The sequence below is a fragment of the Parus major genome, chromosome 19 (genome assembly GCF_001522545.3).
Source record: "Parus major isolate Abel chromosome 19, Parus_major1.1, whole genome shotgun sequence".
NCBI lineage: Eukaryota > Metazoa > Chordata > Aves > Passeriformes > Paridae > Parus > Parus major.
In genome coordinates this window covers 1,816,806-1,829,636 of record NC_031787.1, presented here as the reverse complement: position 1 = coordinate 1,829,636, position 12,831 = coordinate 1,816,806, and the positions used below count along the sequence as shown (strand labels likewise).

Here is a 12,831-nt window from a genome sequence, read left to right as displayed (position 1 = left end):
GATGCCAGGCTGGACACCCTTGGCCCAGCCCCAACCCAAGTGACTCACTTTAATAAGCACCAAATCCATTTCTCATAGAGATGAAAATAGAGGTGAGAGAAATGGGGCACACACACGAGTGCCTCTCCAGCCCTTGGGGTGCTGCTGAGGGGCTCCCCCAGGGCACCCCAGGGTGAGAGCTCAAGGCACAGATCCCTCCTGCTGGCCCAGGGGCAGCTGTGGGCTCAGCAGATGGGATGGAACACATCCCATACAGCAGGAAAAGGAATCTGAGTGGGAGAATGGGAGCTCCTAACAGAAATCAAACTCATTCACGAGCCAGACCTGCCCCAGGAGCTGGTTTGCAGTGACCTCATTTGCCCTCTGCTGTTACACCTTTGTCCCAGCAGCGCTATTTCACAGGCAACAAACATTTTAAAATAGCTTCAGATATGACTAATCAAAGACAAAGTGTTGCTTTCAGCTGCCACTTGGCAGCTTTCACCCTTCTGGTGGGTAAGTGGTTTAAAGAGGTAGAAAGCAAATATTTGGATTCTGGAAAAACTCTTACTGCACCTTGTTTGTGTGTTTATATTTGATTAAACTAGCAGCTGAATGGATGAGTAATTCTAGAGAGATGGATACATAGAAAGTAAAATGATCATTTTGTGTTCAAGCCAACTTGCTAATGCAAAGCTGATACTCTCCTGATGGGCCAAAGTCATTTTCCTTATGATTATGAAGAAACTCAAACATGTTTATGTGGAGTTTTCCAAATTGATAAATTAGGAAGGGAGGATTTCTGCACTGAAAAATAGGCAAGTCTCCCAGCCTTCATCTTCCAGAACATTGCCAAAGAAAGACCTGTCCAGAAACTACATTGCCTGTGTTGTTTCTGCTGATTTTATGAGGGGATCCTCTGATGTCTAGGATCTGTATTTGAAAGACCTGAATGCTCTTTGCTGTGAAAATGCTGGGCCAACCTTGTCTAGCAACCTTTGACATATAAAGAAGGCTGGTAATTGCCATTTTAATTTCTAAATGTTGTAAATGACAGCAAATTTGATAGGATCTATTTTTAGATCTCACTGTAAAAGTTTCAGAGAATAAATCAATTTTCTTCTCCCATACTTTTGGTTTACACTCCTTCCCCCAGCAAATGTCTAATTTTAATGTTTAATAAACATCTGTAAATGAGCCTTCCCCTCCATAATCCACCTCCTATGTTCCTGGTTTATACTGAAATTAATAAGCTCAGTCTATTTACCATACTACTTAAAATAATGCTTTTAATGCTCTGTACAACTTCATTGTCTTTTACTAGGAGTAAAAAAGGCATGGAATTAGGGAATGATCATCTTTGATGGGTCTGGGTTCAACACCAGAGACTTCTAACCTATGAGTCTACGAACAGAAATGCCAGTAAACAGATTTGCAGAAGTGCTTGATCTGTTTTCCAAGAGCATTAATTTTTATTTTTATCCTGTTTATCCTTCTGTGTAATAATTCCTCATTCCTGATTTGGAGAGGAGAACCATGCATTATCATTCAGAATGCCACAAAATTCAATTAAGGGCTGGCTACAGCATCCCTTCTTGGTTTGTGAATGATTCTGGTGAGAAAAGCAGATGACTTTTTCCATCACAAAGCCTGCCTGCTAATTTTAACCGAGCAGACAGCCTTAAGCTATGCAAGCTATCATTAAACAATAAAGAAACATTAATAAAATGGCTCAAGGGGTAGTCTCATTTAGCCAGGGGTAAAACTATCCTTTGAACATTTTAGGGAGTGAGGACATAAAATAATGGCACATCTCAGATAATGGAATTCCACATCCACCAGGCTCCAGCCTCTGGAAGCTCAGCTTGCTCCTCCAGCTGGATCCTGGCAATTCTGCTGTCTGTCAGTCAAGTGTCACCACTCTGCTGTCAGCACTACAACCATCTTCACCTCAGAGGTGTACAGGCACCTGTCAGCTTGATGGAAGCAGGCTGTATATAATGACAGGATGAAATGTTGATTCTGCTCCTCTGACATCATTATTATCATTTTTAATATGTATGTTTCAGTTTACTTTTCAAGATGACCAAAAGTTTCCAATGCAAGCTTTAATTTCTCTTATTTAGAAACCCTGGGATATCTTTAGGCACTTGGAAAATGCCTCACTTTCCCCCACAAGTATTTAATGAGAATTTTCTGACTTCTACCCACTTAGTACATAGTCATGTTTTTAATTCTTTACTTCATGACTCCAGGGAGAGAGGCATGGATTAAATGTTCTATTTAAAAATGCTTTGACACATTTTGTTGAAGCCAGGACAATTCTGTTGAAGTATTATCATGATTTACTTGAGGTAAATCAGCAAATAAATCATGTTGCCCCATAGGGCCACTCAGCTGAGCGTGTGTTTTATAAACACTGAGCCCTATAGCGGCAGCAATTGGCACATTTCCTTCAAGTCAGAGATTACACACTAAGACAGAGACACTTAGAGAGCTGCTGCTGGTGGTGTCTGAGCCCTTAGGCTTTGTTCAGGCAGCTCCAATCTGAATGGATCACTTCCTTACCAAAGGAAACAACAACAACAAAATCTCTGGAGTGCAGTGCGAAGTGTTTTCCATTAATGGCAACGTGAACGTTATTGCCGAGCCGAGTCATGCCAGATGATTGTATGCAGCAGAAGGTAATTTAATTCACCAGAATTTTCCTGTGCTTTCCCCTCCAGGTTAAAAGTCTGATCAGATGCTGGCTCTACATGCAAAATCATTGAGTGAGTGCAGCAGCTCCTGGGGGAACACAGAGCTGCATCAGGCTGGAGCATCCCCAGTGCTGGGGGAGCAAACACTGGGGCTGGGGTTCCCCACTGCTGTCCCCAGCCCTCAGCTGCTGGGGGAAAGCAGGGCCCAGAGGCAGAAGGAAAAGGGAAGTTGGAAGTAAGTAAGGAAAAGGCTGTTGTGCCCAGGAATTCCTGAATTCCCAGGAAAAGGCAAAGAGATTTCCCCCCTGAGGCCACGCTCACACAGGATACAAACTGCTAACATGAACTCAGGACGGTATCACCCTGTTCCATTATTATTATTTGAAATGTTGAGTTGTTGATTTTAGCATATTTACCTGCTGAACATTTAGAAAAGCCTTGGTTTAGGTATGTTTTTAAAGAAGATTGAAAAAAAAAAAGCTATCCTGAGATCCTTGGTTTTCATTTCATAAAAACTTTTAAGAACTCTTTTAATTAAATTATTAAAAAACAAAATAAAATTGCTTAAACTGAGAGGAATACTTCATTTTCTTGAGCATAGTTTTTCAATAATAAATTTTTCAACAGAGATGTATTAAAACAGGACTACTTGCTAAGGAGAACCTGCCATCATGTTTAGAGTGATATTCTAGGGTATTACTAGTACTGTGCTAATAGCTTCACAAGCAGTTAGTTTCTCAAAAACAGATTTAACACATTTCCAAATAGAAAATGTGTGTATTATTTTGTGGCTTAAATCTGTTTTATCATGCTATCACTTCCAAAATACTGAAGATATAAAATGGTTTATAGTCCAAAAGATAAAGCAGCACAAGCTGCTACGTTGGAATATAAGAAAGGATCTGAGAAAGTGCTAAAAGCTATTATTACAGCTACAGAATGGACTTGTAAATCTTTTATGCAACTTGATCAGTTCCCCTTGGAACCACACTGTATTGTTTTCATAAATAAACACCCAAAGTTGCTGTGCACAGTGTTTCTGGGCTATCACACGCTGCTTTTGTGCTAAACTGTAAACTACAAACATTCCCATGAAAAATCCTCGTTTGCAGTGGGTGGATGCATCCCTGTGACAGTCAGCAGAGCCTTCACATCCTCCCTCAGGTGAAGTGCTGCAGCTCACAGCCCCACTGGGAGAGGAGCCTGATTTCCTGACCTTGGATTTGTCCATGGTAATGAGATTTAGGGGATAATTCTCCTCCTGCACTGGTTTCTTTTTACAGGAAGAAGCAGTAGAGAATAACCCTCCATTTTGATCTGCTCAACCATCACAACTCCAAAAGCCTCCCCATGCTGGCCTGTCTTTGCCTGCATTTAAAGCATCCAGTTCCCTGGGTTGTTGCTCAGGATTCTCAGCCAAACCTGGCAGGTAAGTTTGCATTTATCCATTTCCAGTAGAAACTGATAATTTCCTTCTGCTAGACCATTATTTTCCAGCTCATTTTTAAAATGGACTGCTCTTCAGAAGATCACTGGTTAAAGATCAGTGGTTTAAGAAGGACAAAGCTCTACATCCTGCAGGCTGGAGCCCCCAAAATGCCCTTGTTGTCCCAGCTCCTCACACTTGTGTCACACTCACCCTCCTCCCCACTCAGGAAGATTGCAGAGATACCTGACAGAGGAAACCCAGCTTGTCCAGAGGATTCTCATGGCTTGGTTGCAGCTCATATGATGTGCTCCCCAGTAAAGTACAATCTGAGATTGTTAAACTCTAAGCACTGCTGTTGATAAAAGTAAAATTTTAAAAAAAAAAACAACGAACTGACAACTCTGTGAGGATGTGGAAGAGGTGAAGATGCACTCTGATGAACAGTGGGAAATGAAATCACACAAAGGTAGTTTCAGAAATAAGGGCTCTTGAAAGGAATCGTTGCAGAGTCTGTGGAGTCCAAGACACATAAAAAGCATCTAAACTATAAATATTGAAAAAAATCTTTTGGTAAGAGAACAAAACATTTTAAGTGCTGCACAGGAAAGAATGGAAATCTGTGCAGTATAATTGTGCATTTTATAATTCTGAATTAGTGACAGAAAGGTAAAAAGGGAAAATTGGTGTAGTTATCTTTTCAGGGCACTGATGAGAGGTATTCTTTAAATGTTCTTCCCTGAGTCAGGATCCAATACTGAAGTCAAGTAAGACAAAACCATCTGCAGCTCACCATTGTGCAGAAAGTGTTTCAGTCTGGGGAATGGGACAATTTAACCCATCATCTTTTCCAGAAGAGAAAACCCATGGCTATCTACATGGACCACTTGGTGCACAGATGGTGGTACCTCAGAGAACAAGATGTGAACAAATGGAAGATTTGGCACTTTTAAGAAGAACATCTGTATAAGCTCTGAATGAGCACTAACCTTGCTGCCATGGAGTGGCAATAATCTCAGCATGCAGCAGCAAATAATTTGTCCCAGAATGGTTTAAGTTTCTTAGCCTAAAGCAGAAATTCCAGTCTCCACCCCTGAAGTGGCTCCAGGCTGTTGTGTTGGCCAGAGCATGAGGACAGCTTGGAGAGAGAGGAAAGAACTCTCAGTGCATGAGGATCAGCTGGGATCCAGACATTCATGGAGAAGCTCCTGCTCATCTCTGAGCCTCCTGCTGTTTACACAGAAAGGACCATTAGCTGTGTCTTGCAGAGGAACTGAGAGATTTGCTGTGAGTCTCACATGGACTTGAGCCAGAAACTCAGCACAAAGGCCTGAAAGTTGAACTTCAACTGCCTGAAGGCTGGAGCCATCCAGAACAGGGCAGTGGATGGACCACAGGACTTGTTACAGAGCTGTGCTGGTCTGAAATGAGCTGAAGGAATGTCTGCAGTGGCATTTGTGCAGCTGAGCCCCAGCCTTGCATTGGGACACTTTATTTTTCCCTCAGCAGATGGAGAGCTGAAGAGATACTTTCAAACCTGATTTCATGTGACAGGTTACAGATCCAACCTCTGAGGACTAAACCAATGGTTCTGCACCTTCAGAGGAATCTGCAGGAATTCAGACACAAACCAGAAGCAGTTTCAAGGTTGTGCCATAGTTTGAACCACTTCTGAGCAAGACAGAAGAAATGAGCAGCAATTTAGAGCACGTGCTGCTGTTAAGGCTCATGAGCTCTACCCATGTAGCAGCTCTCAGGGATATAAAGTGGACTTGAACAATAACACTGGATATTTCCTTCCCCTTCATGCCACAAAAGGTAGAGTTCATCAAGTGTCTTTCATTAGAAGCCATGCAAAAAAATGCACTGCTGCTGTCTTATTACATGTTTAGGATTCCTTCATAAGGAAATGAAAGAGAAATAAAACCTTTGGCCTCACAGCCAAAGGAAAACCCAAAATGTTTCCTGTATGAGTGGAAAGCAAACACTGAAGGAATAAAAGTGGATATATAGGAGCATGTGCCTATGCACACTGACAAGACATAATTTAAAGACCTATGGGGCTGCTGAATCTGAGGTCACTTTTGCTGATATCTGTTGAAAATCACTGTAACATAACTCATACCCCAGCACAGAAAGATGTCAGGGAGCAGCAGCAAAAATACAGCTTGGAAAGATTTGTCTTCACAGATGGTCTAAATTGTACCACAGAGCACAGACTGTGTTTTCTCCTACAGCATTTTGCAGGTTGTGTATCCTGTGTTCCCAGCTACAGAGTTAGGAGATGGATCCTGAAATAAATAATTTCTTAGTGCCAAGTCAGCAAATTTTAAACTAGTGAATGAGCCCTGACTGAACATGACTTTCTCTGGGTGCCAAACCAGACCTTATGCTAGGACAAGCTAAGATCTACCAGTTCTGATTTCATTGCAGATATCACAGAGAACAAACAAACACTGAAGGAATGGATATATTGGTCAGTGCTCATCAGGACCAGCTGTCAGCTTTCTAGTGAGCCAGATGTGCTGATTTAGGTTAGATATGTTCAGTTTTGTTTTGAAACAAATGGGCCTGCATTGCAATGACATGAAGGGTCACAGGGCCAGCAAATTCTGAGGGATTACAAGGCTTTTCTGAGGATGCCACATGTACTGAGAAGTACCTTGCAAAATCTGTGCCACCCTTCATGGTCCTGCACTCATTTGGTTTTCCTCATGGATCTTTTGCTCACAGATCACCTTCAGGATTTCTGTTTACTTCCTCTGCACTGATTTTATCCATGAAGGAGTCTGGCTGCCTGCAGCAGCTCATGTCTCTCCTCTTCCTCAGTGGATTCCTTGGTATGTTCCCATTCTAATGTGATGCATGTTGTCTGCTTTGATTGCCTACTGGTCAGAAGTAGTTTATCAACAATCCTGTGAATGTATCAACTCTCACCAGCTTAGAAAAAGAAGAGCAGAATTTACTAGTACCTTTTCAGTAACTCATAAAAATTCTTTTGGCTTTTGTTTGTGTGGCTCCTGGAAAATGAGGGGTGTGAGAGAAAGGTAGAGCCAGTCCATAGTCTACTATGAAAATTAACTTTAATGGGGAAAATAATGTTGCATACAAACCAAGGAAGCTGCACTGCATGGGAAATAGAGCATGAAAAGGATTTGTGCTGTGATGTCAAGATTAGAGACAATAAGCAACATGAATTAGCAAGTGGAATGCAAATATTGTACATTCAAGTGTAACTTCAGTGTAATATCAGAGATGTGGGTTCATAAGGAATTAGAGCATCTCTAAAATAATATTCAAACTTGTGCTCCCTGCAGACTGCAGCCCATGCACTGTGGCTTAGGTGGCCCCAGCCTTCAGTGAGCTGATGCTTTCTCCTTACTCTTTTTTATCAGTATTTATTGCATGAAATTAGAGATTTTGTTTATGCAGATACATTGCATTTAGGTCACTGACTTGCTTACAAGAACACAGGGAATTGGACACATCTTGGCTTTGGAGAGAGATGGCAGCAGCAAAGATTCTGGTGCTTCTGGAGGGTGAGAGCTGAGCAGAACAAACATCTGAGGGTGGGGACAGTGCCAGGTGGGGCAGGAACCACAGACTGCACACCCTGCCTTCTGCAATTCTCTGAGGATGAAGGAACAGGGCATCTTTTAATAGACATGATTTTTAATAGTGCATCATTAATTAGTTTAAAGGGTGCAAAACCACCTTACCCCTGAATGTGGAACCCAGAGTTGTATAAAACATGGTGCACTTAACAATAAAACAACAATTTAGGTGATTTACTGAATGAAGGCCATGATATACTAAAAGCTTTCCATAACTGAAGGGGTTGGACTGGAAACCTCCTGAATGCAGACAAGAAAAATAAGTTTTCTTATGTAAAATCTTATGTAAAAAAAAAAAAAAGAAATTTAAAGTCATTACATGTCTTATAGGCTTGGAGGAAGAAGTATTTCAAAATAAGAGCAAATGTTCAGTTTCCATCAATTCTGCATGAACAGAGCAGAATTTTCCTTTTTCTAAAGGACAGGCTCTAGGTCTCAGCTTCTCTGTGCCATTCATGTCCAGTGGTAAATTTAAGGATGATCAGCATTACCTCCTCGTTACCAGGCTCTCTGCTTGTGAGCTCCAGACTTGAATATAAAAATGAGAGGTTTAGGGCTCACACCATATAATTCCTTCCTATTTTTCCCTAATTTGCAGGTTTAATGCCACAGAAATTGTCTTCTCTCACCCTCATTACTTGCCCTTTCCCCCATAAATTGTGTAGTTGCATTGCAGTGACTCCACTTGTCTCAACAGCTGTCTTCTGTGTGCATTGTGCTTCTCCACTTGACCCAAAATCATCTCACTACTTCATTTTTGGAGGCATTTAATTGCTTTTCCTTAAGGAAATTAATTCCTTCCTTGTAGAAGAAAGCCAGCTTCTGTTTTCCACTTTTTTGGGCAGAGAGGGGAGGAGGAATGAAGTGGGTGATTTGGGTTTTTAAATCAATGAACTGCCAAGCTACAGTACTAGTGCAGAAGGGCAAGTATGTAATTTTCTCAGTAGCAAATATAGCTACATGTATCTAAATCTGAGCCATTCAGCAGCTCCTTTATAGGATAAGACAGGGCTCAGAAATGATTTTCTGTTTAAGTACGTAAGATCAAACATGTTTGTCATTTTAGCCTTCTCTTTCTTCTATCTGATTTCAAGATCTTCAGACTCTCTTTAGATGTCATTGCTTCAAGCTTCTGCTTTTATCACATTAACCACTCTTCATGAGCTTTTCCACATCAAAATGTATTTAGATACATTGTTGAAGAGAGCACACTTGTGAAGACCTCAATAAAAAGTTAGAGAATTTGTGCCTGAAACTTCATACAAACACACTTAGAGGAAATAAAAACATTGAAACAAAAATGAAACACCCTAACAAAAAATCCACAATGCTTCAGACACATTTTGCTTTTTCAGTGAGAAAAAAAGATGTTTTCCTTACGTTTGAATAGAGCTTTGTGTGCAAAACTCCAGACAGAATGAGCCATCTCCTGCCTGTCAGATCCTTGTGTTTGCTGAGGTTAGGGCTTTTGTGGTTTTGAATTCTTCTCTTCCTGCTCTGTGAGGCAGAGTGTTACACCAAACTCTAATTAGGAAGACCTGAACTTTCTAATGAATTGTCAAGGCCTTTATTGAGCCACTTTCTTCAGGTGTCTGTGGCTCTATTTGAGTTTTTGACTAGAGAAAATGACATGCAGGGCATTGAAGCTCTCATCCCTCACACATGCAGGATTGGGCTCAGCTTTGGCAGGAGCTGTGTTTGTACCTGGAAGAGACTGTTCCAGTGGACACCAGCAGTGTGGGATGACAAGGAGACACCAGCAGGATGTTTCCTCCGCAAGCATTTCACACTGGCAGGTTTCTTTATCACTTATTTTTGAGATAAGGCTGCTGCTTTTGCCACAGCTGCTTGCTGGACTGGAGTGAAGGGCTGTTAGAAACTCCAGCAGCTTTTCAGGACACATTTGTGCACACACAGGTAGATGGATTGGCTGGGTTCTGTCACCTGTGATGGGGAACTGCAGTAGCAGCATTTGCTGCAATGTAAACTTCCTCTCTTCCATTAGCATCCCTGGGGTGTTGGAATCTGGCTGAAGCACACAGCATGACACTGATGTGACAGCATGTTAAATGAGATAAAGCCCAGTCCCCATATTTGCATCACCAGGTCTAAGGGTCACATGCACCCAGCTTGCTCAATACATTCTCCTGCATTTCCCTCAGAATAACTGAAGCTTTGTTTGAAAAGTACCTGCTTTAGTTCCTTGCATTAAAAAAAGACCAACCCAAAACAATTAGAAAAGAGTACTGACATGTGTCTGGCCATCTCCCAGGTTCTGCTGTGGAATTTGTCTCTCACAGGAGGGAGGCCACGTGCAAATGCACTCACATCCCAAGTGAGTGGAATTTGTGAGTACAACATAAGCACTACAGGGATGCTTAATCCAAGGTGGAAAGCCATTGGCTTCCTTGTTAGACAGGAAAGGTGCATCTCCTACATCTTTGGCAAAGATTTTCTTCCCTGTTCAGGAGGTGCCTGAGCAGCACAGAGCCCCCTGCTCTCAGCTGGGTCCAGCTGCACAGCCCACACCTCCCAAACACTATTTCCAGAGTGTTGCCTGGAGGAAGTTCAGAGCAAAGGTGTTATTAATCACTAGGAGCAGTTTTCCCTCAGCCATTTCAATTCTTCCATTGCAGAGGGTCCTGTAGTGTCTCAGATGTTAGCAATCAAGTCCCAAAATGACCAGTTCACAGTCCTAATCAGTTCTGAAATTAAACACCCCTCCCAACACATCATCCCTCAGAAACAAGACTATTTATTGAAAGTCTAACAAAAACACCCCACACTCTCAAACTCATGCAGTGTGAAGATAATGAGCAGTACTCTATATTTTTGGTTTAATAATTGATGTCTCTTAGATATAATTGCATTGAAAAGGAAAATTTGTATTTAAAATATTTTCATAAATGAGACCCAAAGGAAACATCTTAATAAAATGCAGAAAATCTTTGAACTGAGAAGACCTAAATGGTAAATTCAATTGTGTTCCATTTTCCACTCTCAATAACACAGGATAAAATGGTTACCTTACAAAGGAGATGTGTGACACCCAGCTCGTCAAAAGGTGTTACTTCTTAAAGAAGGCTGGGATTGAATACCTTGCACTGGATTTTGTAAAAGATTAAATGCTAATAATCAGATCAAATGTGGATGTATGAGCTGGGAGATGAGGCTGGGAAATTGCTTGCCAGACTGAGCAAAGAGGAGGACAGCAGTAAAGTTATTAGCTCAATTAAGGAGAAAGATGGTTTGGTGAAAACCTATACTCACAGAAATAAATCAAGTATTTGGAATATTTTAAAAAACCACCAACTTAAATCTGTGGACAGCTTTTCTCTGACATCCTCTATGCCAACGTAACCTAAAGATTTCTGTGTTTGTGATTGAATATTACAAGAAGTTAACTACAAGAAATAAATATGACAACATTTTCAGTATTTTACAGTTACTCAAATGGATCTTACAGATGGGAAATTACTGTTATCCTTGTTTTTTATGGACAGGAAGGGACAACACTCATGGCTGCAGCTTTCCCTGTTCTAACCTGCATCCCTCAGGCTCAGGGCAGTACATGGCTCTCCTGGTGCTCGTCCCCTCATGGTCCAGCTGTGAGGCCATGAACTCTGCTTTCAAGATTGATTTCAATGCTGAAGCATTAAAGCAGCTTTTTAGGTACCAGTGATCCCCAGTGCAAGATATTGGTGGATGTTTATGAAGCATTTTCTTACCTCCCAGTCTGTTAGCTTTTCATTAATTCAGGGATAGCTCTAGAAACACAAAATGTGTAACAGTGGATTGCCTACGTGATATCTAAAAAAGAAAATAACTATCTTAAACTCCAGAGACCCTCACTAATTGACCTGACATGCTTATTAAGCAGTTTTGATCAGAAATAATTAACATAATCCAGCTAGACCAATTAGAGCTCAGAAAAGGGGAAAAAAAAAAGAAATTGGAACATTGTAGAACCTTCAATTTGAAGAGCATCGTTTGCAAGATGAAATACCAGCTGATTCAGCAAACAAGTAGGAGTTCAGGAAAAAAGTTATAACCCCTCACCCAGGGAAATAGCAGATAAACTGAAAAGTCATGACAAGATGTTTTCTTCATGGCAGACATGCAGAAGACCTTTAGAACTTTATCACCTCTAGAAGAGGTGGGCAGAAGACAGAGTAGTTTAACCAGTGCAGCAGCACTAACAGAATAATCTAAGAGTGTTGGTTCCACACCAGAGGCCCCATGGATAGGTGAGATAAACAGCTTGTGGGAAGTCTGCTTTGGAAATTTACCCCTGAGAGACACTTTATTAATTACTGTTTGTTGTTTCCCCTGCAGAAGCCTGGAGATCTCAGATGTAACCATCCTAAAGGCGAGGGAAGAGAGAACTCTGCTATGAGACTGAGCAGTGAGTGCACACACAGGAAAAGGTCCCCCATGTGCTTTAATTAAACATTCTCAGTACCTCTCCTGATGAGTTTTCATTCCCTGCAGGATGGCCTGGCCTGTCCTGGGGACACCATCCCCAGCTTCACCCTCCAGACAATCCCCAGCCCTGCCACGTGCCCCTTCCTGAGACACCTTCTCCAGGCCTGGCCACACGGGAGGAGCAAGGAGCACTTGCATGTATCAGCAGGAGGAAAATCAAAGTGCTGTGACAATGGATTGTACAGATTTAATTCTTTTCTGGCAGAAAGTTGTCATGAGAATTGTGAGCAGGTGCTCAGAGAGACTGATTTTTAGAACAAATATTTTGGTTATGAGATAATATGGTCCCAGGGAGAACTTTTAGTAAAATAAGTGTATGAAAACCTTTGTAAATGGAAGTTCCCTGCCACACAATATCACATTTATAATGGCCTATTTAAGAAATTTAATGTCAGTGGGGTTGGTTAGAGGTTTTGTGCTTTTGTTATTTATTTTTGATCATACCTGTTTTCAGAGAGGTGTGTTCATGTGTGTGTAACATGAAGTTGTCAGATCCTGTAGGAAAATAGCAGCAAATCTCAGTATCTCAAGATGCTGTCTTGAAACTTCATCTTCTCTTAGTTGCACCAGAAAACTAATTCCTTTCTGCACAAAATGAACAGCATTAAAATCTCAAACTTCATGTGAA

The 12,831-nt window shown here is 41.3% G+C and overlaps 1 long non-coding RNA gene across 1 annotated transcript in view; it reads left to right on the top strand.

Moving 5' to 3' along the window:
• Nucleotides 1-12,831, top strand: part of LOC107212941 — a 43,392-nt gene extending 30,561 nt beyond the window's left edge. The window contains exons 2-5 of the long non-coding RNA XR_004499864.1: nt 3,962-4,107; nt 6,838-6,944; nt 12,054-12,123; nt 12,210-12,831. This is a non-coding gene — a long non-coding RNA (uncharacterized LOC107212941). The remainder of the gene's footprint in view (nt 1-3,961; nt 4,108-6,837; nt 6,945-12,053; nt 12,124-12,209) is intronic.